Source organism: Nothobranchius furzeri, chromosome 10 (assembly GCF_043380555.1).
Source record: "Nothobranchius furzeri strain GRZ-AD chromosome 10, NfurGRZ-RIMD1, whole genome shotgun sequence".
Taxonomy (NCBI): Eukaryota; Metazoa; Chordata; class Actinopteri; order Cyprinodontiformes; family Nothobranchiidae; genus Nothobranchius; species Nothobranchius furzeri.
In genome coordinates, this window is record NC_091750.1 from 28,055,508 (window position 1) to 28,082,313 (window position 26,806).

Genomic DNA, 26,806 nt, shown 5'->3' on the forward strand with positions numbered 1-26,806 from the left:
GACCGAGGGACAGCGAGCAGGCCTTGGTCAGAGGAGCGCAGAGCGCGTGATGGGGAGTGTCTTTTCAGGAGTGTGGCTAGATAGGGGGGACCACCACCCTGGAAGAAATGATAAAGACGAGTATTTTGAATTGTGAGCGATAGCAAATCGGAAGCCAGTGCAGGGAGGCCAGAACTGGACTGATGTGGTCCCGTTTCCTGGTCCCAGTCAAGAACCTGGCAGCGCTGTTCTGCACAACCTGTAGGCGACGCAGTGATGACACAACCCTGCATAGAGAGAGTTGCAGTAGTCAAGCCGAGAAATAACAAAGGCATGCAGTACCCGCTCCAGGTGGGCTCTCGACAGCATATGCTTGATTTTTGCAAGGCGTCTCAGGTGAAAGAAACTGGACCGGATCACAGAATTGATGTGAGCATCAAATTTAAGTCCAGCATCAAGTTTCACCCCCAAACTGGTAACAACTGGTTTTAGTATGGAGAAAGAGGGCCAAGATCAACATAACGATCCACATTCCTGCTGTTGGGGTGAAAAACAATGAGCTCTGTCTTTCCCTCATTCAGATGTAGATAGTTGGACATTAGCCAAGACTTCACCTCATTAACACAGGAGACAAAGGACTGAATAGAGTGACCTTTCTCCTGACACAACGGAGAGTAAATCTGGCAATCGTCAGCATAGAGATGGAATGATAGGCCATGTTTACGAAAGATTGACCCCAAAGGTAGCAGATAAATGGCAAACAAAAGTGGACCAAGGATCGACCCCTGCGGGACCCCCCAGCAGAGCCCCTCCCAAGAAGAAAAAACATCACCCAGTTTAACACAGAATGTCCTGTTGTGGAGATATGATCTAAACCAATCCAGAGCTGACCCTTTGATCCCAACCCATCGTTCCAAGCGATCGAGTAGAATCGCGTGGTCAACTGTGTCGAAGGCTGCTGTCAGGTCTAAAAGCAGAAGCAGCACAGATGTTCCCTGATCTAGTGATAGATAGATGTCATTTAAGACCCTCAGTAGAGCCGACTCTGTGCTATGGCCAGACCTGAACCCTGATTGGAAAACCTCAAACAGATCAGAGTCAGCTAAATGTGAGACCAGCTGCTGATAAACGACTTTCTCAAGCAGTTTAGATGTAAAGGGCAGGGTAGAGATAGGCCTGTAATTTTCTATCACAGAGACATCAGCACCAGGTTTCTTCAGGGTCGGCCGAATAACTGCTGCTTTCAAAGCAGCTGGGACCACACCTGTGCTGAGGCTCCCATTGATAATCTGACCAAGTGATGGGCCAAGGCACGGAAAGGCAGCCTTCCAGAGACGAGGCGGCAGAACGTCAAGTGGAGAGCCAGATGGCTTCTGCCTCGCAACAAGCTTACTCAGCTCAGACTATGAAACAGTATTGAGGGAGCTCAGGGTGGGTGGTGATGGAGGAGATGGAACAGGGTCAACGGAGTTACCAGAAATGACTGCTCTAATGCCCGACACTTTATCTACAAAGAATCTGTGAAAAGCTTCAGAGTTTCCAGCAGCTGTAGGAGACATGGTGCTAGGCTCCTGATACACCAGAATTGAGTTTAGCGTTTTGTAGAGAATTTTAGGATTATTGGAGTTTGTCTCAATGATGTCTGCAAAATATGCCATTCTAGCAGCCCTCACAGCATCCTGATAAGCAACCAGTGATGCTCTGAACAACTCACGCGAGACCTGTAGGCCATCCTTTTTCCACTTTCTCTCAGAGGATCTCCACGTCTGCCTACAAGCCTGTGTGACATCAGAGAGCCATGGCTCCCTCCTAGGTCGAGACTTGCACAGTTTGAAAGGGGCAACCACGTCCAGGACCTGATTACAAAGCACATCAAAGTGTTGTGAATAGTGATCAATGTTAGATGGATCAGGGTTAAAGGTCTCTAACCTTACAGACATACAGTCCACAAACTTTGAAATAGTTTCTGCATCCAGGGCTCTGAACCTAGTAGCGGGAGCTTCACACACAGGGACAGGACATGGCAACGTAACATCACAGAGTATTGGAGAGTGGTCGGAGAACACAGGAGGCAAAGTCACCAGGTTCATGACGGGCAGACCATAAGAGACAACCAGGTCCAGGGTGTGACCCCTGGCATGAGTTGGGGACGATACCCATTGAGTTAGATTGAATTAATCTAGCAAATTAAAAAAAACCTTTAGCAAGCACATTGTCAGGACAGCAGATATGGATGTTAAAATCACCAAAAAATAGGACATAATCATATTTTAGGATGCAGTCTGTCACAAGATCACAGAAATCGTTAAGGTAGTATTCAAAAACACATTCAAAAACACATCAAATTGATTCCAGATTTTCTATGGAATTTCACCTTTGATGGTTTCCTACGTAAGATGTAACTATTGATCCTCTACACCGGGATCCACTGATTGCCTTTTCTTGTTCATTTTCTTTTTGCCTTTCCTCACATCTTTAGCTTTTCTCATTTTTATGATTTTTTATGTCTTTGTTTTTGATTATTTTTCTTCCTGAGTTAAGTTTTTAAGTAATGTCGTCATCACAATATTAATCATTGTTATGGAATATTGCAGGTTTTCCTAATATCGTGCGGCGCTTGAATGCATGTTTGCACCTTGCCACCAAAACAAATTCTTAGTAGATGAGCCTCTCGCCTACATGACAAAAAATCAGATTCAGATTCCGATCTAATTCTGATTCTGAATTCAGCCAGAGGAGAAAGTAGACGACAGGATTTGGTGTCTTATTTTCTGATATTTGGACATCTCACCTCTGATTGGCTAACAGCAACAAGACTCTATCACTGACTGTTGTTTTGTGATGTTGATGTTTTATCTCCACAAGTAACACAAGCCTGAAGGTGTTCTGCTGTGTGGTGTAGTAGCTAATGCTAACGGTTAGCTTTTACTAGCAGAGACCTTCTCTGTTCTCTCCTGGACTCTCAACCAACAACAAATTTCCTCGTCGCAAGCCAAGACGGGCGAGTCCACGAATGTTAATTTTCAGTGTCATTTACAGTTGAATGGCTTTTCTAATCCAAGAGTTTAAGTCTGTTTTCTATCAGCAGCTTATGCAGGAAATAGGGGCAGAAGTCTAATTTCACGTTCAGGCTGCATGTTAAACTCAGAGTGATCGATCATATTCCTGAAATATCAAGTAAAAATTGGTTCATCAGTGAACAAACCATCTGCTTTCACTTTTAGCCAAATCACCAAAACTGCGAAAAACTGAGAAGAACCCGTTTCTAACAGCTTGTTAAATACGTTTCAAACATCTCGTTTGTTTCCTGACATCAGAGGGAGCGTAGAGGCTGCAGAGTGGAATCATAAAGCGGTGGATTAGAACGGATCAGCTCCAGACAAACTCTGGTGTGAAGAGGGTCACTCAGCTCCGTCGGCACTTCCTAAAGATTCTGCCTGCCGAAGCTTACTGATTCAGACGGTAAATGTGTGTGTGAACAAACCGTTTCAGAGATTATTTTGGTTCTTTTCAAGCTGAGGAGATGCAAAGTGCTGCTTGAGGAAAAGATTGTTGGACTGGGATCTCTTTAGCTTCTATTACAGCTATCATGCAGCCGGAGGATCCATCATCTCAAACACAAACCTGCAAAGAGAGGGTCAGAGATCTCAGTGCGGAGAGTTTTAACTGAGCTTTTCCTTTTGCGCTGTTAGGAAAGTCAGGAAGTAGACACTTGAGCTATCTTTGTTAGCTAACTCTGAATTTGGCTCGGAGGGAGCACCAGTAATAAGACATCTGGTGAAGCTAGCGACTGATTCAGCTTTAGTGACAGCCGGGTGAATTGGTGGCAAATAGAAGTGCTTTCATTTAAAGTGAGTCACCCCATTGCTGAGCTCGGGTTTTAACCCAGCAGGACAGCTAATTCACACGTCCGCGCTTCTATCCCAGTGGATGTGTGAGCGACTTTACCAGCTATAATCGTTCATACGTACAACGGAGACCAAACTAGCAGATGAGACACACTGCTTCTGTGATAAAACCAGGTTTTAAACAATATTTTCAGTGTGTTCATGCTGATCAAAATTTGGTGCGGTCAGGGTGCCTCGGCTTTAGCTTTTGCTCCTTGGATTTGAACAACTTTCAGTCCTGAAGTTTTTCCATTTAGTCGCTAGATTCAAAGGTGCATTATGTAAGAATGAAGTAAAAACTCTATCCCGCAGTCAAATTTGGCTACTGCAGCCATTTTTCTAAACATAAAGATGCCGTTCCTTGAGTTTCATGGCTTCAGCACCAGAAGACGAGTCGTGCATCGTAAGCTGATGAGTAGATAAAAACACATTGTGTCATCTGGTGCTAGCACTCTTGACTGTTTCATTATTATTATTGTGGCATTACAGGAAGTGCGGTTGTTTGCCATCTTGATGTTAGCTTGCTGTGATAGTTCTGAAAGACTCATTAAAGGAAGGAAAACACTATGACTGAGTCAGTATTCACTTCACACACATTTCACTGCTATTTCCAGTTGTTGGTAGACTAGCGGCATGAATGTCTGCCCTAAGACTGGGAGATCATGGGTTGAAATCTACAGTCGCAACTTTAAAAATGGGACCCAATACCTCCCTGCTTGACACCCAGCGTTAACAGGTTTTCTTGGGGGGATTAAACCACCGAAAGGTTCCTGAGCTTGGCCGTGTCTGCAGCTTGCCGCTCCTCCAGTGTGACAAGTACTGAGACTTTAACTTTAACTTAACTTGGGCTATTTTTAGAGCCGACTATTGGCTTCTGAGTCATTGTTAGCATTGTTAGCACAATGTTAGCCTCTAGCCTGCTTCACCTGATATTAGAGTAAAGCCAAAGGATGCCGTGGCCTCTTAGGGGAAGAAGAAATAACTTCTGGGTCTCTCCTGTTCCTGGCTTTGGTTCTTCAAACAGCTTTGGAGGTTGTGCCAGCCGGTGTTAAATTACAAATCCCAGGGTTGCAGCGTTAGCTCGGCTCAGACTTGGCAACCTCACAGATAGTCGGAAAAAAACTGACAACCCCTCGGCCGGCTGAGTTGGAAATCCGTTTCAGTATAATCTTCCTTCTAACACGATTGAGACATTAGACTGTTCTGAGATTATCCATCCAGCCATCCATTTTCTGAACCCGCTTGTCCACGTCGGGTCTCGCGCGGGGGGGGGTATCTCCAGCGGTCAATGGGCAATCAGGTGGGGTACACCCTGGACAGAGAGCCAGTCCATCGCAGGGCAACACAGAGACACACAGGACAAACAACCACGCACACACACACACACACACACACACAATTTAGACAGACCAATTAACCTAACAGTCATGTTTTTGGACTGTGGGAGGAAGCCGGAGAACCCGGAGAGAACCCACGCATGCACAGGGAGAACATGCAAACTCCATGCAGAAAGATCCTGGGCCGGGAAGCGAACCCAGGACCTTCTCGCTGCAAGGCAACAGCTCTAACCACTGTGCCACTGTGCAGCCCATTCTGAGATTGTTTCACTGTAAAATTCTCACCCCGGGTTTCCACGGGAGCCGTCAGCAGCACGTTACTGCAGCAGCACGTCTTGCTCGCGTAAACTGCTGCTTGGCCCTTCCCACGAGACGCGAAGCAGCAGGGGAGCAGCTGTCACCGACCGAGCACGAAGTCACACGAGTGACTTCGTCAGTAAACACAACAACAAGCAGGAGAAAATTACAACATGGTTTGTGTTTTATGTTCTGTCCGTTTTATAATCGCCAATACGGACCTGAAAAACAACGGAGACCGCTAGCTAGGTGATAACTTCTCACGGGGACGCACAGTTAGTAACCTTTTTTAAAAGTAAAGCAACCGGAAAGCAGTACGTTCTTTATTCAGAAAATCTCGGTAGCTTCTCTCCATTTCCGCGTCCGATTTCCTGTCTTTCCTTCCCCAAAAATGTCGAACTTGACCCGTTTCAGAGGCGTCGCGCGTAGAAAATAGAACCGGCGCGTAAAGGCCGCGACATGCTGCTCCTGAGACGCGGCCGACTCGCGCTGCTGACGGCTGCTGACGGCTCCAATGGAAAAGGTTCTGTTGACCACAGCGGTTCCTATCAGCAGCTATGACGTGCTGCTGCAGTAACGTGCTGCTGACGGCTCCCGTGGAAAGCCGGGGTTACATGTTGCTCCTTTAAATAAAAACTGACAGAGCAAACATATAAGTAAGCATCAAAATGAATGTTCCTGAAATGTGTCTTCAGTGCTTTCTAATAGAAATGGCAGAGACACCTTTGTCTGAGAAACCTCTGAGGATAAAGTACAGTCACCTGAAACGCTCTAGATCTCTGAACTTGTCGCAAACACTTTAAGAAGTCTGTGCTGAGACACCAAAGTCATCCAGACTGTGATGGATTTCCCATCTCTTGACTTTGAGGTAGAGTGGATGGAAAATGGATTGAATTTGAGATCAATCCCAATCCTTCAAACTTTGACGTTAATAAGCTAAAACATGAAACACACAGGTAATGTGTGTGGACACTCCTGGAAAGGTTCCCGCGGTAATCTGAAGGATATTCTGTGCATAAAACATTGGCTTCAGCAAATCTGTGGGACTGTTTTTTTAAAATTGGAGTCCACAAGTTTAATCCTTGACAATCTGACATTTAAATCATTACAGCGTTAAAAAATTCACATGTTATATTTTAGTAATACTGATAAACTATTCTGAAACTAATCAGTGTGATGTATAAAACCCCCAAAGCAGCATTCGGATGTTAGCGTTGCTCTGGGGATCACGGTTAATCAGGAAGGACTCATGGAGACACGAAAAGCGTGATCAGTTTATTGATAATCTTTACTCGGTTCCTCCTCACTATTCTCCAGAAACAAATCAATACAACAGTACATATGTCTGGATTAAGACTGGTGAGGGAACACTTGTTAGTCACCTTCTAGCTGTCCGTGATCACACTCGTTATTGTTCTGTAGGAGAAGGAAAACGGTGTTCTGCACTTTCTACACGGTAATTTACTCATTCTTTATTGTTTGTTCTCCACTATGAGTAGGCCTACTGCTGCTTTTAAATCTTGCAACAATTAGGGAAATATGCAGTTAAAAATCATTTTCCATACTGAATAAACATTTAGCTGAACATTAGTTTGGAGAACCAGGAGGAAGTTGAGCCACTGAACAGCTCCGAGGAAAAACCAAAACACAAATCCAGTTCATTTTAGACTTCTTTGATTTTCAACGAGAAAGCCACGGATTATTTTTACAACTAAATCTTTACGTCACTGATAGCAATACACGCATCCTGTCTCTGATTGTTGACAAAGCCCAAACTATATGAACGTAAATAAAAATGACATAAAGCAAAGGCAGCAAGCCTTTTTTCTGGAGGGTTAAGTATTTTTTCACGAGCCAGGTCTGTCATGGAAAGCTTATTTTAGGAGCTAGCGCTCACGGTTAGCATTGCTACATGGGTGGTTGGGAACGCTGAAAACTTATGCATTAAGTGGAAACTAAACACGTTCTTTAAAGGGGTCATATTATGACCTCCATAAGTTATAATAGTTCTGTGGTTTATGGTGAAAACGTTCCAAAGGCCTGTTTATGCTCCCAGGTAACGATACGGACATTTCAGAAACAACACAGCCGATTCTGACATGAAAGCTGCATTTCACCATCGAGCATCCACAATTACCTCTAATATCCATGTGATGGTGCTGACGGGCAACACAAAATCCTTCGACTAGGGTGACCATACGTCCTCTTTCCCCTGGACATGTCCACTTTTCACTCTCTGTCTGAGGCGTCCGGGGGGAGGGGGGTGGGGGGGGGGAAAGGGGGGTCCTACATTGATCAAAATGTCCGACTTGTCATCCGGGAGCAGGGATCAAATTATGGGGGCTAGATATCTTTCAGGAAAAGATCCAGTTTCTACCTATATTACAATATTTATGGACTCTCAGCGTAGCGAGATGCTGTTGAGCGGCGAGGACGCAGAGCGCTGATCGTCGGTGCGCCCGCTGCGTCCGGCGCATGATACTTTCTCAAGGTGGCGCAACAAAACATTATTATTAACACATGATGGATCATTTCTGTTTAAATCCTCTGGTACTCTTGTCTTTTAATCATTCCTGATGCGCTCCCATGGACGTAATTTTCACTTTAGAGGTGGGGGGACACGGGGGTGGGGGTGGGGGTGGGTGTCTTTACAGTATGTTCTAATGGGAAACAGGCTTCAACACAAACGGTTGTTTTCTGCTTGTTCCTATAGAGCTCAACCAGTGTCAATTGAATATAGCGTAATATTGTTTTTGGATGGTAAAAAGTGCAGGGGTCCAAACTTGACCTTGGAAAAAGTGTGTGTGTGTGTGTGTGTGTGGGGGGGGGGGGGGGGGGGATGTCCCCCCCCCCTAAAATTACGTCCATGTGTGCTCCATTCATTATGTGCTGCGGTGATGTCACCTCACTGACGCAGCATCCAAACGCGCTCTCCGCTTTGCGGTCAGGAGATCCCTTTGATCTGCTCAGAAGTAACTGATGAGGTGAAAAAGTAAGAATCCAGGCAGCAGATTTTCTGGAGAATTTAGAGGAGATGCAGGAAGATGAGAGACCGACAGGACAGGAAATAGTTAAATAAAAACAAGAAAACAAAGTAAAATGTAGGTAGATTTATCTCCACTGCACAATTCAGATCACCTTCAACACTCAGTCACACACCCAGGGCCGTATCAAGACATTTTGGGGGCCAAGGTTAAACGGAACCCCCCTCATGTCCGACGAAACTCAAAATTGTGGGACACGCCGTCTCATCTGCTTCTTTTCTAAACTCACAAAAATCTGTCAGTAACAAAACCGTCTGAAAGCCACTATTTGTGGATTCTCTGAAAGTTTCCATGGAGTGTGTGACAACTTATTTTTTCATTGATCCTATCGTCTAATCTCATAGCTGAAACAAGCATCCTTAATAATCTGTGCACAGGAAGCGTACCGATGCTGTAGTAAAACAAAAGGTATAATAATTTATTGTTAATAAAACCTTGTTGCAGCACTGAAGCAGAAAAATGACATTTTGCAGTAAATATGCAGAATATTTACATATGAATCGTTTTAGAGCCGTTTTGTTGGCAGAATCTGATATTAATTTAGTTCTTACAAAAAAATGGGTCCCAACATGGTTTGTGTGGCGTTGCCATAGTTTGACGGCATCAGTAGGCACAGATCTCCTGTCCTCTTGTTTGGAAATGGAAATATGGTCACCCTACAGTAGACTCCACCTGCAGCACATCAACATTTTGCAGATGTTGAAGCCCCGAACTACGAGAGTACAGCCTAGTTACTGGACACTCTGCTTTGTTTTTCTGTTGATCTAATCAGACATTCACACACACACACACACACACATCACACACACACACAAAATAGTAATGTTCTGTTTTCACTACTCTGCAACAAAATCGATGCCGTACTTTTCGAGACAATCAATTTATGCCAAGGAGCAGGAAAAGCTGTCACACATTTCATATTTTCTGCCCTAATTATGTTAAATTAATCAATGCTGGCTCATTGATTCGTATCAGGTTGCTGCCACTGTTCCAGACACAACCAGAAGCTCCTGCTGATGGAGCGTTGTATGGGACTAACAAACAGCACAGTCACGGATCAGAGAACCGTAGACTGGAGACATTTATAATCGCAATATGACTCAAAATGAACTGATCATTGCCGGGATCTCATACATTGTGAGTTTATATTTTGTGAAATTGTTTGGTAAAAAATAAAGAGGATTATAGACTGACTTAATCACATCAGTGCCATTTTTCATTCATTTTTGATGTTTCTTAATTTCCACCAAAATCAGTTCAAATTCATATATTTTTTACTAATTTTGTATTAAAACATTCATTTTAACATCTTTCCATACTTAAGACACGTAGCTCACTTCAAAATGAATTAATGACACAAAATACTGTTAAAAGTTTTCAACCCACATCCAAATAAACTACTAGTCAACCTCTTCAAGCTACAGAAAAACCATTTGTGTACCAATAAAAACACCTATGGAGTTTTATAGGGTTTAAATTTTGACTCATCAAAATTTTTATTTATCTATATAAAACCTGTTTGTAGAATTTCACATGTGTGGATATCTGAATAAAAACATATATTACCAAATATATTTTAATTATTTACGTAGACATGAAAAATGGTTCCTATCTATCGGAACGTCGGGGTAATTTTACCAGACCTTCGCGTCATGCATTCCACTGGGCTGGCCCAAGTCAACCATGTCAGAAAGAGCCGGAGTATGGAATTGGGGTGTGTTTTTGCAGAGTGCTGGCCCAGATGAGAGGTTAAAGTGAAACAGTTTTCAACACTTGTGGTTTTCAGTGATTCTGTAGGTGGAAACTTTACCAACTCCACACCGGAAAGCAGGGAGTGCACAGTGGTGCAGAGGTTAGCACTGTTGCCTTGCAGCAAGGAGGTCCTGGGTTCAAATCTGGGGCCTTTCTGCGAGGAGTTTGCATGCGTGGGTTCTCTCCAAGTACTCCGGCTCCTCCCACGGTCCAAAAACATGACTTGCAGGTTGAATGGCCTTTTTAAAAAATTGTCTTTGGGTGTGTGTGCGTGAATGGTTGTTTATCCGGTGTGTCTCTGCATTGCCCTGCGATGGACTGGCAACCTGTGCAGGGTGTACCCTGCCTGTTTGCCCATAGACTGCTAGAGATAGGCACCAGCCCCTCACGACCCCGCGTGGATGGAGGCAAAACGGTCCGCGTGCATCCCAGACATGGACGTAATTTTCACTTTAGAAGTGGGGGGGACACGGGGGGGGGGGGGGGGGGTCTTTACAGTATGCTCTAATGGGAAACGGGCTTCAACACAAACGGTTGTTTTCCCTCTTGGTCCTAGAGCTCAACCAGTGTCATTTTAATATAGCGTAATATTGTTTTTGGATGGTAAAAAGTGCAGGGGTCAAAACTTGACTTTGGAAAAAGTGGGGGGGACATGTCCCCCCTGTCCCCCCCCCAAATTACGTCCATGATCCCAGAGTACTTTTGAAAGTTCATTGCTGTCCATCGATGCCTTTCGAAGCGTATCAGTGACATCACTCACTGATACGCTGACGTCTCTGAACGGGACCGAACCAGCAGATTTTCCTTTTCACTCCCCCATCCCAGGAATCTCTTCTGTAGAGGACACACGGCTAAAGAAATGAGTGGCAGGTTGCTTTGGTTCTGCTGATCTGCAGTCGCCCAGACTTAGAAGGTAGGCCCGCTGCTGAAGCTCACGCTAAAGTCTCTGTCTGTTACAAAATAATCAGAAAAACGGAAAGTAAAAGCCCTGACAAGGATCAATCGAGCCATCTGTGTGAGTGTCTGCCTTCTAATCTAGTTTCTTGTATGATTCAGTCAGCTCGTTTCAGTCTGTGTGATTGATTCATTGAGAGCAACTTTTCAGGTTGTTGTCTGCGAGCGTCTGCAGTCGGCGTGTAGACTTGCCCTCGAGGTTATGCACGTCTTGGTGAGCTCGCCATCAGAGGGAATATCAGGTGTGCTGCTCTGGCAGGAAAAGGGTTGTGTTTGCTGGAAATCGCACCAGCGTCAAAATTCTCTTTGATCGCTCAGCTGGATGGGTTGCACTTCCTCTCCCTGCTCACAAACACACCACACACTGGGCGTGTTTCTCTCTTCCACTCTGCATCTGTTCTCATTGTTCTCCCACTTCCCCTCACCTCCTTCCTTTTCTCATTCTGTTCCCGTTCATACCTTTTTCTCCATCTCTCCCTCCCTCCGTCCACCACCACCTCCCTCTCTGTCTGACTAAGGTTGCTGGTGCATTAATAAAGTGCGGCTCCCCCTTCCGCCCTCCTCCAGTGGGATTAGGCAGAGCACTAATTCCATCTCCGGTCCTTCCTGCTTTGAAGTCGACTGCCAGGGAAACCAGCAGCTCCTTCAATTTCCCATTTGCATAATCCCACCACTGCACTCGTACATGCTCATCAGAGTGGAGGATGAGCTAATATGCTGGCTAGAGCTGCACATCAGCATTATAATAATCCAGTCTTTTCTAGTAATAGTAGCTCCTCACCGTCACAATCTGGGATCGCCTTCACCCACGTCATCAGGATGTCGTCATCGTCGCTTCCCTGTCAGTTTTGGCTCATTTTGTTCTTTTGTTTGTAATTAGCTCGTGAAAATGAACGTTTATACTCACTGGGTGCAGATTGGTGTCCCATCATATGCCTGAGCACTGCTGTGTGGGGTTATTCCAGCATACATGTGTACCATCAATCAGCTCAGCAGAACTAATGCGTGACAACAGAGATTAGATAATCACCTTCCATGCGAGGAGGAAAATGAGATGTGAAGTAAGTAAAACAGAGGATCCTGCAGAAAAGCTGTTGCCTCTGTGGTGACGCATGAGTCAGCAGTTTAGAGTCAGAGTTTATGTCAGGACTTTAGTAATGGGAATGATTTATTACAAACTTTCTAAATAGCATTTAATCACTGGCGTCCTCGTGGAGACAGCACATACTTCAGCTGGAGACAATGTGATTTGTAAGAGTCGAGGAGGAGGACAGGAAATTTAATGTTTCACCAAGTAATTAAGGAACAATATGATTCGTGAAGGTATTCAATGCATTTTCTAACAAATAAACCCAAGTTGCATCTGATTTGTGGGAAAAATTGCAGAAAGGACAAATTACTGCCCTGATGACCGGCTGAATACATTTTCTGGAGGCACATCTAAGTCCGTGGTGTCTAATGTTTTTGTAGATAAACAAAAATACCCTTAAGTTTACACATTTATTAATGTGTACATAGATAAGAGACATTGAAAGGGTCTTGCACTAGTGAAAGAAAAGCAAATAACACACCAGGATCTGCAGAAGAAATGCTGTTATAACAACCTGCAAGTTTAGACAGTTAAAGAGCAAGTCACCCCCAAATTACATTTTTTTTGCTGATAAACTACATAAAGGAGTGTCTAATCATGCTGCAGACACGTGTAGTCAATAATTTGGCAGTTCAGTGCATCTTGGTTAAAATTCAAATATTCTGCCTAAAACTGTCAGTGTTGCGTCGTCGTCAGGGAAAAGTTCTGCACTGTATTTGAATTTAAATCTGCCACCGCTATTGGCTAAGAGGTATGCTATGATGTCATCTGGTACATTATGATGTGATAATGCCATTGTGAGCCTGTGTGTGTGTATTTGTTAGCGGCTCCGCCCTCTCGGTCTGCCTGGCAACAACATTAGTTGCATTTTTCAAACATGAAGTGGGAGTGAAGTAAGTTTCTTGTAGGGGGTGACTTGCTCTTTAACCATTAAAGAGACACCAGGCAACGTTTTCATGTTTGTAATTCATTTTCTTGAGCCAGTATGTGAAACCTTCACAGGTTTAATGAAGATCAGTCACTTCCTATCGCCCCCTGTGGCTAGAATATTCCACTTGCAACTTCAGTGTCGGTCCGCTCTGTTGGGACTTAGAAAAAATGGAGCTGACATACCTGGTGCTGCAGTCTGGTTCCAGCACGTTTTAGATCATGAACACAGCTGATTTGTTTCATTTAGTGATGAATCACTCCTGTAGACACTAAGGATGGCTGGGAGACATTTCAGCTGTTAGATGAATGTGTTAAAAAAATGAACGCACAGCAAGGAGAATGGACTCGGGGTTGCTTAACAGTTGTTCAAAAAATGTAAAGTTACTTAATAAAAATGAAAATCTGTTTGAATTTGACTTTCTGACCCTTCTATGGTGTAAAGTAGGTCCCTCCCCGACATCTACAGCAGAATGATTCATATATGCAAACAGCCTGTTGACTAATAGATTTGCATATCCACAAGAGGGAGCAGTTGATCAACAAGCATTTGTCGCAGTTCCCAGCATTCTTTACGGGATGACGCCGAAAGAAGCAGGAAGTTCATGGAGGAACCAAAACGAGTACCAACGTTACGGATTTCTCTACCGCCTTCGACTTCTCCCTAAACACTTTTGACAGTTTAAAAGCAAACTGGACGTGAGACGTTTTCGACAGTCGAGTAAAACTTACGTTAGATTAAGAGATGGACGGAGCGTCACGATCTACAAGGACTCAAAACTGATGGAGAGTTGGCGAAGTTTCAGTACAGGTAAACACCGAGTCATTTATTGTAGTTCAGAGAATTGTAGCTGGAACTTTATATAAATAAAATAAATGATAATGCAGATAAGTGTTGCAACATTTATCGTTGGCTTGGATGATTTCTCAACCGGCACTGAATGACTGTAAACTATTAACTTAAAGCCAACTGTGTACCTAACCCTACCTGTCAGTTTTGACCGGGGGCGGCACGTGGTTTGAAGGAGAGGCAAACAAATAAATCAGGTTGAGGTGGCTTTATTGCAACATGTTTGGTCACCAACACCAACATCCACCCAACACCAACACTCACTGCCTTTTATAACTAAGTGACTGATTGGAAGAAACCAAGAAGAGGGGTAATCAAAGAAATAATAACTAAATATTTACAGAACCCAACCACCAAAATAATAAATGGCACCAAACATTATTTACATAAATACAAATCATACTAAATAAATCCAAGTTCAAACAAAAGAAACTAGGTTTCACATAACTCCTCCAAGAATCACCCCTCCTTATGTAAGTGGTATGCTCCAGCAGCTTAAAAGCAGCACCTGGGACACCAACTTCCCTCTGCTGCCCCGCCCTGCTGAGGAGACAGTACCAGAAAGGTGAGTGAAACTTTGGAGATTAACTTAAACACAAATTGACATTTAACCAACATTTCCTCTTTACACAGGAAGGGTGGCCAGTCCCTCTGCTTCTAAAGAATCTGTTACAAATGTCCAACACAAAATAAATCACTTCAATAACAAAACCTTTTGTCTGCAACTCAATCAGAAACATAACATAAAGCATAACGAATGGAACCCATGGTCTCCATTACACTACCCAAACAGCTGAAAATCACATTTAACCAACAAAATCCATTATCCATTTGCTTAGATTAGCAGGAAAATAGAAACTGATTTATAATTGTATTAGATCCCTGGAAATGATGTTATGACCAACTTTGTGCTCCATGATCCACAACCGGGACCTGACCCCAGCTTTAGACTGCACCTTTGGGTTTTGGGTTCAGGCAAGTGCTAAATGCCATATTAGATAAACAAGACAAGCAATTCAACGGGAGCAAATCTTTAACAGAGTCCAAGAACATCAGTAGTTTTTAAAAGTTTTCTTTGAGAGAGGCGCTCTATGCTCTCTCAGAGACTACACGCTGTGTAAGTTAATACCTGAAGGCTTTGGGAGAAGGGTGCTATCGGGAAAAGCCATGTACAGGTACCGAGGACTTCTGTGCTGAAGCGTAAACTACAGTAATCCCAGCATTCAGCGAGGGCTGTCCTCCTCAGAGCAGGAGAAGCGCCACGGCCGAGTCAGCTCACCTCAGGTCGAGGTGTGTGGAAGCCTCAGCAGAAGCAGCGACCACAGTTATCACATTAGGATGATGCACGTGACCGTGGAAGATCTAATATCAGGATGTGATGATAGAGGTCAGCAAGTACTCAAGCCTGAAGGTCTGTGATGTATCAGGTGAGAGTTGGAACGTAGCAGCCAAAGTCTTTCAGCTGAATTTCTGCCTGATCACCAACGTTTGGTGTCTATCAGACTCAGAAAGGGTCAGATGTAGTTTCAAATTAAAGAGCAAGTCACCCCCAAATCAATTATTTTTTTCTGATAAACTATATAAATGTGTGTCTAATTGTCCTGCAGACACGTGTAGTCAATAGTTTTGCACTTTAGTGCATTTTAGTAAAAATTTAAATTTTCTGCCTGAAACTGTCTGTGACGACCCTCGTCCCCTCGGTCCGTCCTCTCATCCTAGCCTGAGCCTTTTGTCCCCGCTGCACGGGATCCAGCACCAGGGACAGCGCCAGGAGCGGCCAGCTCACACTCTCCAGCGCTCCAGCGCCCTTTCAGGACCTCGGAGAGAGGCACGCCAGCAGAGACAGCAGCTGATCTTCATCAGCGATCAAGCAGCTCCCAGCTCTTTAAAAGGAGGAACGCAACAGACATCGAGGAGATCCTGGAGTAGCCAGAGATTCTCCTTTAGCTCACGGACACTTTAGCGACCGTTACCAGACAGGTTTAAGGCTGTTTACACCGTTCCTGCGGGGTTTAAGGTTATTGATAGAGATCCAGGAGTAGCCTGAGATTCTCCCTCGCTCATTTATGTTTAGGTTCTCTACTAAGGATCCCGGATTAGCCTGGGTACCTTCTGAGTGTGTTTTCACACACCTTGTTAAGGGTTAAGCCTTTGTGGTGTTTTTCTTTTTATCCCCATAGGACTTTTGAGCCGGGGATATTTTGCGTTTTGGCAGAAAGCCTTTGTCATAAGCAGTGAGACTGCTTATGTTGTAGTTTATTATTACGAAGCCTTATTTATGCCGTTTACCCACGGACACCTTATGTTAATAAATCCTTTTGTTTTTACTCGAACCTCCTCGTCCTTTATCCTCACACACACTTTTACACCTATTTGCTTGTGTTAGTCCCCTCATCCTCCTAGACCTGCAGAGAGGGGGCGTAACACTGTCAGTGTTGTGCCGTTGTCAGGTAAAAACTCTGCACTGCATTTGAATTTAAATCTGCCATCGCTATTGGCCAAGAAGTATGCCATGATGTAAACTGGTACATTATGATGTCACAATGTCGTGAGTGTGTGTATTTGTTAGTGGCTCCACCCTCTCGGTCTGCTAGGCAACAGCATTTGTTGCATTTTTCAAACATGAAGTGGAAGTGAAGTACGCTTCTTGTTAGGGGTGACTTGCTCTTTAAACAACTGCTGCGTTGAAGCCACGGGTCACCGAAGAAAAACTAAACTTTTCAGGAACTATAATTCACGTCAAATAGTCTATTTCGGTTCTTTAGGCATTTAAAAACCACGTTTAAAATCCTAAAATGTACAGGAGGCTGGTGTGAGAACAGGACAGGGGTGATGTGGTCATGAGCACGGGCAGCGGCACTCTGGATGAGTTGAGACGTTCAAGAGAGATGTTCAATCCAGCATGAAGAGAGTCACAGTCAGGGGAGAACCTATGGGTGTTGCTTGGTCCTCACATTTTTAACGCACTTAATTCTTAACCCAACTCACAACAGGAAAAAAACATAGTAACGCGTTTAATTTTGACAGAAAACAGTAAGTACAACAGGTACATACTGCCAGCTTAACTTAAACCTTCTAATTTTCAAACAACATGACTGAATTGTCTGAATGTAGAACACAATGTGTAAACAGCTGCTTTTGTGAAAACAAAAATCTAATAAAATGAATTTTAAAGCATTTAACAGAATTACTATTTCAGAGCACTGAAGTTTTTAAATGGCATAAATGCTGTTTTTATTTCTACAGACTCTCATCATCTTCCTCCTCACTATCCTGACTGGCTTCCTCCGGTTCACTCGCAGCAGAGGACAACTTTCTGATGTTCTCTGCTGTTAGCATGTTTATCAAACTCTGGATGATTGAAGTTTTCAGTGCCTATGTGAAAGGCGCCGTTTTTGTCTGCCAGGGTGGGATTTCCACGGCGTAATCTGCACCACATCTCTGTGCGTTCATCGTTTGTTTGAAGCCAGCCGACCTCCTGCAGCCACTTCTCCGCGAATACTCTTTTCTTTTGCGGTTCCGACTCAGTCTGACGTTTGTTTGGAGGCGGAGGAACACCAAAGTAATAACTTCATGGAGCTTGCTTCTTGGACATCTTTAAAATGCTCCAGAAATGTCTTCCTTCCTCCACAAAGTCTTAGTTGCGCAAGTGCGTGCTGCAGCTTTTTTTCAGGTGCGCATTGTTTATTTTGACAGCGCACGCGCACCTGCGGACCACTTATGTGCACACCTGGTTACAGTAGTCCAGTCTAGAGCTTATAAATGCATGCGTCACCTTTTCAAGCCCTTTGTACAGCAGGTAGGGTTCCATCCATCCATTTTCGGCCACTTATCTGGAGTCGGGTTGTGGGGGCAGCAGCCTAAGGAGAGAGGCCCAGACTTCCCTCTCCCCAGCCTCGTGGGCCAGCTCCTCCGGGGAAATCCTGAGGCATTACCTAGCCAGCTGAGAAACATGTCCTCTAGATCTTCTCCCAGTTGGACGTGCTCAGAAAACCTCACCAGGAGGCAACCTAACTAGATGCCAGAGCCACCTCGACTGGCTCCTCTCGACGTGGAGGAGCAGCAGGTCTACTCCGAGCCCCTCCTGGATGACTGAGCTTCTCACCCTATCTCTAAGGGAGAGCCCTGCTGCGAAAACTCATTCTGGCCGCTGGCATCCATGATCTCGTTCTTTCGGTCATGACCTGAATCTCGTGACCATAGGTGAGGGTAGGAACGTAGATCAACCGGTAAAATGAGAGCGCTGCCTTCCGGCTCAGATCTCTCTTCATCCACGACAGACCGGAACAACGCCCGCATCGCTGCAGATGCAGCACCACTCTGCCTATCGATCTCTCGCTCCATGTTTCTCGCACTCGTGAACAAGACCCTGAGGTACTTAAACTCCTTCACTTGGCGGGTAACGTTTGACTCGCTTATCAACCTCAAATGAAAAAAAAAACTAGCCTGGACCTCCGCCCTAACCCGTTTGTTGAATTTAAAACCCTCCTCAAGTAGCACCCCCTGGTTCCTCACAACAGAACAGTGAAAAGAGCCTAAAAAAATCAACGGAACTGCTGCTGTGGGAGAAGTTATGCTTGGAATCTTCTCTTATAACAAACCATTCCCACCTTCTTCTGCTGTTTAAGACCAAATACAAAATATTCCGTCTGCAGGCGTTGCCATGTTGTGGTTTTGTGACCACACTCTGCACACAAGAAGGAATTAGCAAAGACAACAAGACAGTAAAGTTTTTGTAACTTAATAACCTTTTTAAAAACTCCTGAGTAACTTATTCAAACTCCAACTCCCTGCAGCCGAGTCACATCAGACCGAAACCATTACGACTCTTGTTGACGACCATCTAAGTAACATAATTGTGCAAAACTTTCAGATGCATCTTGGAAGGAAAACACATCCCAGTAAACCAGCACAGTTTTGCCATGTCATCACAAGCCTGAAATCAGACTCTTTAAAACATATTTCCTATTTTTAAAATGATCTAAATCTGGAATAACGTCAAACTATCAAAGGTGTGAGGTCAGAAGACTCATTCACTGTAAAGTCTGAAGCTCGGGGACATCTTTATAATGAGATCTGGGGCCGAGAGATGATGAGCTCTGAAGCCAACGATAACATTTCTAAATCAAAAACTTTTCATACACTCCTGAGGCTTGGGCAGAGGACTTTCCCACACTGGAAAATGTAATTGATGCACCTTAATTTAATTTGGACTTGGACAAAAGGGCTTTAAATAAAACAGGGAGCAGCTGGCTGGTCAGGTCACATTTGCATTCGTCCAGGAGACAGAAGACTGACGCTGAGGACGGACCGTAAAAGAAACCCGACGACTCAAATGGAAACCAGAGATGGTGTATGAGAGTCAAAGGTGAATCAGCACATCTTTGTTTCCACCAAGAGACCGTGGGAACATTTTAAATTAGTCAAACAAACAACTATCATTAAGGAAGGATTTAGGCTGGCTGGAAAAGATGCTTTGCTGCTTAAAGAGAAGGCGTTTGTCCAGATTTAATGCAAAGGTTGATACTGAGATATGCTAGGAAAGCAAAGGTCAAAGTTAAGTTAAAGTCCCATGGTTGTCACACACACTGTGTGGCGAACATTGTCCTCCGCATTTGACTCCCCTCAGCTGCCCTGGGGCGCACTGACAGAGACGAGTCTGCCGTGCACAGGCGCCACCGGTCCCTCCGGACACCACCAGCAGGCGAGGTGGGTTTAGTGCCTTGCCCAAGGACACAACGACAGCGACAGACTGAGCGGGGCTTGAACCTGCAACCTTCTGATTACAGGGCGAGCCCTTAACTTCTGTGCCAGTCGCCCCATTTAACCTCTACTGGGCCGATGCGCTGTGCCAGAGCGCTGTTTTCCAACTGCCGCGGTACAACAGAGATTTCACCGAATTCTGACCTTTACCCTCTTGCTATTTAGCCTTTCCCTCACCCTCATCCTAGCCTCAACCCTGTTGGTCTAAAGTTCCCGTTAACCGTGTTGGAAAGGGACGATACAACAAGAAACAAAGATTTGCGTGAGCAAGAGGTTTAAGGTTAGAATGGGTGTGAGGGGAAGGTTAAATAGCAAGAGGGTAAAGGTCAGAATTCGGTCAAATCTGTTGTACCGCTCTGGCACAGCGCGTCGGCTCGTTTTTCGATGCTTCGGGTGTGAGAATGCATTCTTATGGCAGGTTTCTCATGAAGGTATTAATCCTGATGCTCAATCTGGATGCTTTAAGAACAAAAGCAGATGTGATTTAGTGACAATAGTCTAATTTTTGAAAACATGTCAGCATGCCGTCCCAACCACATGTGGCAACAAAATGACAAAACCTGAGCCAGAAGGTGTGAAACGGATGCAGTAAAGTGTCACAACCAGAACACTGTCAGGATTTTTAAAAAATACTGCTGATGTCAAACAGAACGAATGAATGAAATGAAATGAAAGTTACGTTTCATGCTTGGGGATAATTCAGTTATGTGGTCTCGTGTGTGTAATGAAGACTAGCAGCTGTTTTGTTTGTGCAAAGATGTAAAAGCATTGCCCGCGTGCAGCAAAAGATGCACTTCTGCTGAAACATGGAGAACGTATTAAGGAATGGACTCGTCTTCTCTTTCGCTGTTTCCCATGAAGCATTTTTCACACATCAGACTTCTAACAGAGCTGGGGCTTTGGAAGGAAATAATTCCCTTTCAAAGAAACAAAGAAAACATAATTAGCAGTTGCTGCGCTTTACTTTTTTATTCTGAAAATCAGAGAATTCATATCTTAAAGGTGGCAGCTGTTCATTCTACAGGTGTGCTTTTGTCGAGGAGCTGCTGGGGAAATGAATTTGTCCTGGCAGGAGTAGCCTTGTGTGGTATGGTTAAGAAGATGTGCGTGAATTTACCTACTCTTATTCCTCTTCAGGTCAATAAACGTACTCTGATCCAAACATTTTACCTGGAGATTTTTTTTCTGTAGATTGACATGTTTGATAACTCGGTTAGCTTAATTTAGCCAAACCTTAGCCCCTGATGGTTACACAAACGGAAACATCCAAAACCGGCAGGAATCCGGCACTCACGATAGATGCTAATGCTAAAACAGGCTAAAACTGTAGTCCAATGTAGCGCAAGGCTGAACACTATGCTAACCACTTAGCTCCAATTATTCAAGCTAGGTTGATGTGCTTAGCTGATTGGGCATCAGTGCATCACCCTGCAATGCATGCTGGGAACTGGGGTGCATTCTCGATGACTGACAACTTTCTCTTGTGGATACACATTGCTATTGGTCAGGGCTCACGTAATGATTTGTTTTCCTGTAGAGGCCGTGGGAGGGGCTTAGGAGAAGTATTACTCATGAAACATTACCTACTTTTGTTGTGTGACGGGGTGAGTACTCCCTCTTCTCCACAACATCTTTGTAAGACTGTCATTCCAGGAGAGGGCACTCACCAGCTGCGGGGCATTACCGATCAGCGGCAGCTGCAGATCCTCTAATCAACCGCAGCAGAGCTCTATTTAAGAGGAGAGGGAACCACTTCACATCGCTGGATGATTAACTACTCACGGTAGAATCTTGCCACTCGGTTCTAGGTTTTGCTTGGTCTATGCTCAGACATTCGTGTTGTCGCAGTTTTGGATTTATCTGGTTTTTTTGTGCTTGGATTTTGGTGTTTGGACTCAAGTTTGTTTCATCTTCAGGATACTTGGAATCGCTGAACCACTGATGGATGTACCTACCTGGAAGTCACCATAACCCGCCTGGATTACACACTCAAGGTTCACCTCTCCTCCTTCTCCACTTGCCCTCTGCCGCCATCATCTGGCTCCCTCTCCTGGACGCACCCCATCACACCGTCTGCCCTTCCTGCTGGCTTTTGGACTCTTGCCGACTACTTCGCACTTGGATATCTCCAGGACACTTTTAGTTAGGTTTAATAAATCATTGTTTGAACTTTCTGCCTTTGTCCTGTGATGGTTCTTCATGTCGTGGGTTAAACACCTTCCCAGGAACATGACAACTTTGTATCATAAGTTCATAACTTTCTTTAAAAATAAACTTTAACTACGTTCCCCAGCTTGTAATGGACATTTTGGTGAAAATGATGGGAAACTTCAACTTCCCAAATCACAATTTTGGCTTTAATTTGTTTGTTTTTTCATGGAGAAACAATTTAATAGGTTTAAAATGAGAAGCCTGAAGCTAGTTACACAATCTACTGTTGAAATACCAACATTGTGACAGTAAAAAGAACACAGTTAAACAAAAAATAAATAAATAATTGATATACTGTCATAGAAACTGCTGTTGCATCATGATGAAACGACAAAGTGCTCCCCAGTGTGCTGCCTATGCTTTTCTGCCAAAGATAAGCCCCATGTGGACACGAATGCCTTCAGGCTTTTACTTAATTAACTAAACTCTACACTGGACACATTTCTGTTATTTATTTCTGGTATTTATGTGCAAAAGTTTTACGTTTGCATCACTGCTGGATTTTAGGGAAAACCCGCTGGAAAAGCCAGCTACGGAGCACGTCACCCGCTGATAAAAACTAAACCTAAAGTTGTTGTTGTTGCCTCAGAGAGTGAGCAACTTTATATTTTTAATTAAGAAGAACTTGAAGCCCAGTTGTTCTGTCTACCATCTACACTTGCACGTCAGTTAGTGTTGAACCCAGGAGACAATCAAAATGTAATTTCTCAGCTCTCTGTGATCTTGCGGCTCGGTGCTCTTTTCCCTCTGTCTGTTGGAGGCAAATTGAAGCCTGAATAAAACTGGGAGATTGTTTTTGCTGTTGCATCGTTCAGAGCGGAGAGGAGAGCAGCTTCAGGGGACCTGGACAGGATGCTAGAGAGCTGACAGCTCCTCAGTACAGCACAGATATTGCTTTGAGCTCTCTAGGGCAGGTTCAAACACCCTCAGATTCGAAAATACATTTAGTTTAAGTAACAGGTGCAAAACGAAATGTGCCGTGGATAAAACAAATGAACTTAAACTGAATTTTTGTTAACCATCCACCACAAGATTCGCTGCCTTTGGTTTATTTCTGCCGCTTGGTCATCTCCACTCTCTCCAACGTCCAACTGGGCACAAGTACTAACTGATGGCCGGAGCTGAGCATGCGCTGACGGCCGATCACCGGATACACGGCAGCGTTTGAAGCTGATGGCAGCTCGTTAACAAACATTCACAAACAATTAAGATGCATTTTTGTCTAATTTATCTACTGACAAAACAAAAAATAATCTGTTAAGTATAACTCACTCAACCTGGAGGTAAGTGGAGAAAATTTAGAAAGTTTACAAAACTATATTGACAAAGTTTTTGAGTTTTTCGTCATGGGTCCGAAGAAATCAGCAGCTGAGGCTGAAACACCTGCTGGGACCAAGAGGAGCCGTACTCAGGAGTCGCCTGAGGCCTCATCTCCCCGGAAGGACACATTAGAATTATTAGATTCTATAGATAAACGGCTTCTGGGATTTGAGGGGCGACTTCATCTGCTTGAGGTTGTACACCAGGAGTTTCAGAACCTCCGAACATCTTTGGAGTTCAGCCAAGAGACAGGTGGAGCAGCTTGCCGCTGAGAACGTATCTCTGCGGGAGTCCGTTTCTTCCCTGGAAGAGGGAATGACGCGGATCACCCAGGACTACAAGACTCTGAAGGAGACTGTTTTGGACCTTCTGGTCCGTAGCATGAGGGATAATCTGGTGTTCGCAGGCCTGCCGGAGCAGACAGGAGGGACGGAGAACTGCGAGCAAACAATAAAAAACTTTCTCCGGACCCAAATGAAGATACCCGAAGAAACGGTAAAAAACATCACCTTTCACCGGGTACATCGCCTTGGAGCTAGACGAGTGGACAGCAGAAGACCTCGTCCCATCGTGGCTAAATTTGAACATTTTAAGCAGAAGAATCTTGTTAAAAGTCACGGAAGAGAGCTCAAAGGGAAAGACTTCAGCGTTAATGAGCAGTTCCCTAAGGAAATCCTGGATCGGCGCCGAGTCCTCTTTCCGCTGCGCAAAAAGTTTATCCAGGATGGGAAGAGGGCTGTCATCTCGGTGGATAAGCTTTATGTGGACAATACACTTTACAAGGAGCGAGGAGTGACAGACTGGCTGTATTAGCCCAACATCAGGTCAGACATTTATCATTCTTATCAGGATTTACTGGGTTTGATCACTTCAGGATTCAGTGTTGGGCAAGTTACTTCAAAACTGTAATGCATTATTTATTACTTGTTACCCTCATTTTAAAGTAATTCATTACCTTACAATATTACTGATTTTAAAATGTAAGGCATTACACTACTTTTGCATTACTTGAAGTAATTTCACCAAAACAACTTCAGTATGAATCTGGTCATGTGACGCTCAGTGAGCTCATGACATATATGTGGAAGGTGATGTGGCGTCTGAGCTAGGACTGCTGTTAAAAACAGTCAGATATAATAACAGTGCTTTAAAATGATTGTTTATTAAATAAAAGCAACAACAATCTGTACTCTCAGCACGCTGCCATCTTATATTAACTGAGGAGGGAGTGAGGTGGTGGGGGCTCCAAGCCTATATTTGCTTTGGTCCCCAAATCTCTCTCTCTCTCTGGAAGCCCCACTCTAAGGGCCTTTGCAGTGTATTAGTGACTCATATATTGTACAACCACAGTCATAAAGTTTTCAATCAGTAGTTTTATTTCAGTATGTATTTTTCCAGTATCACAAAAAATATAATTTTATATGGTTAAAACCATCTAGCTTATGTGCACTTTTTAAAACACTGCCCAGCAAAAATTTGGACGTTTAATGACAGTTGAACGGTCACAACTGTAAAATAATATCACAGGAATTAGGAAAAAATAACACAACATCTACTCTATTTTCCTTGCCCGGACTCGAACCTGGATCCTCCGGGGGGAGAGTCACCCGCTCTCCCAGCTGAGCTATGACAAAAACTACTAAATATCAGATTTTTTAATATAGATATAGCTCCCATCATTTTGGTCCGACAGGAAGCCAATGGGCCAATGAGGTAGAGGATAAAGTGCAGGCAAAACTAACCAATCAGAGAACAGAGAAGATCTGCCACAGGCCACACCTCCAGAGTGCCAAAACCCCTTAACAGCCGAGCGAGCGGAGTCAGAAACCGAGCGCGCAAAGAGGCTGCCGAGCGCGCAGAGAGGCTGCCGCACGCGCACGTTTTCATCTGCCGTGTGCTCGTTGGCAACGCGCGCACGCAGGTTTGTCACTTGTGCACATCCTTGTGCGCTCACAGACACAGTTTGCTCCCTCTCAGTGCACAAATGACCTCTCGCCATGTATATTTTCACTCGCGAGTCCCGTCCAAACGCGCGAAGTGGACCCAATCCGCGTGCACGGGTTGTGGCACGGGTCTAACGCCATAGAAGGGTAACGCAGCAGCTTACGGTAGCAAGACGTGCCACTGCAGTAACGTGCTGCTGACAGCTCCGGTGGAAAGCAGGGGTCAGACTCAACACACACACACACACACACACACACACACACACACACATTAAATCCACAGCACAATGTCATAATTTATGCGTCAAATAATACAACCACAAACACTGTTGGATCTTTATTATTATTATTATTATTATTTACTTTTCTGTTATTTATTAACATACTATTTTATACATTGAAGTACTTATTCCATCATATTCACATTAAGGGGCCATATTATAGCTACTCACACACACATCTATGGGTGCACTAAGGTTTGTCTCATGGAACGTACATGGAGCTGGCTCCATAGAGAGAAGAATAAAGATTTTTGATCAGTTAAAAAGACTACAAGCAGACGTAATATTATTACAAGAGACTCATAGATCTGCCACATCCGCAGATGAACTTAAAACACCTGAGTTTCCCAGCATGTTCTCTGCCTGCTATAACTCTAGGCAAAGGGGTGTAGCTATTTTAATACACAAAAACATTAATTTCACAGTATTGGACACAGTCTCTGATCCAGAGGGTAGATTTATAATGTTAAAAATATCTGTACAGAACCAAAGCTTATGTATTGTCAGCATATACTGTCCAAATATTGATGACCCTTCATTCTTTCATAATTTTTTCTCTGTACTCTCCGAACACTTGGACTGTCCGCTTATACTTGGAGGCGATTTTAATTTTTGGATGAACTCCTTAACAGACAGGCTCAGTACAGCTGGGACTCAGCGCAATTGGCAATCCACTAATATAGTTAAACAGTACATGAGTGATTATGGGCTTTGTGATGCATGGCGATCTCTTCATCCTAACCGTAGAGAGTATACTTTTTTCTCACACGTCCATCACTCTCATTCACGTTTGGATTCTTTTCTAGTCAGCAGCTCATTGTTGGCTAACATTTCAGACACTGAGATACACCCCATAGTTGTCAGCGACCATGCTCCGGTTTCTTTAACTCTGGTAAATAAGAAGACAATCCCACCAAGCAAAAACTGGAGGTTTAATACATCACTGCTTAAAGACGAAGGTTTTATTGATTTTTTTAAAAAGGAGTGGGCTTTATATTTAGAACATAACGACCTGCCTGGAACATCAGCATCTGTTCTCTGGGAGGCAGGAAAGGTAAAATAATCTCTTCTCATCACATAAGAAAAAAGCAGAAAACAAACGTATTCAGGAGTTAGAAGAAATCATTGTCTTTAGAGGCATCCACAGACGAAGAGTTAATGAGCAAATTAC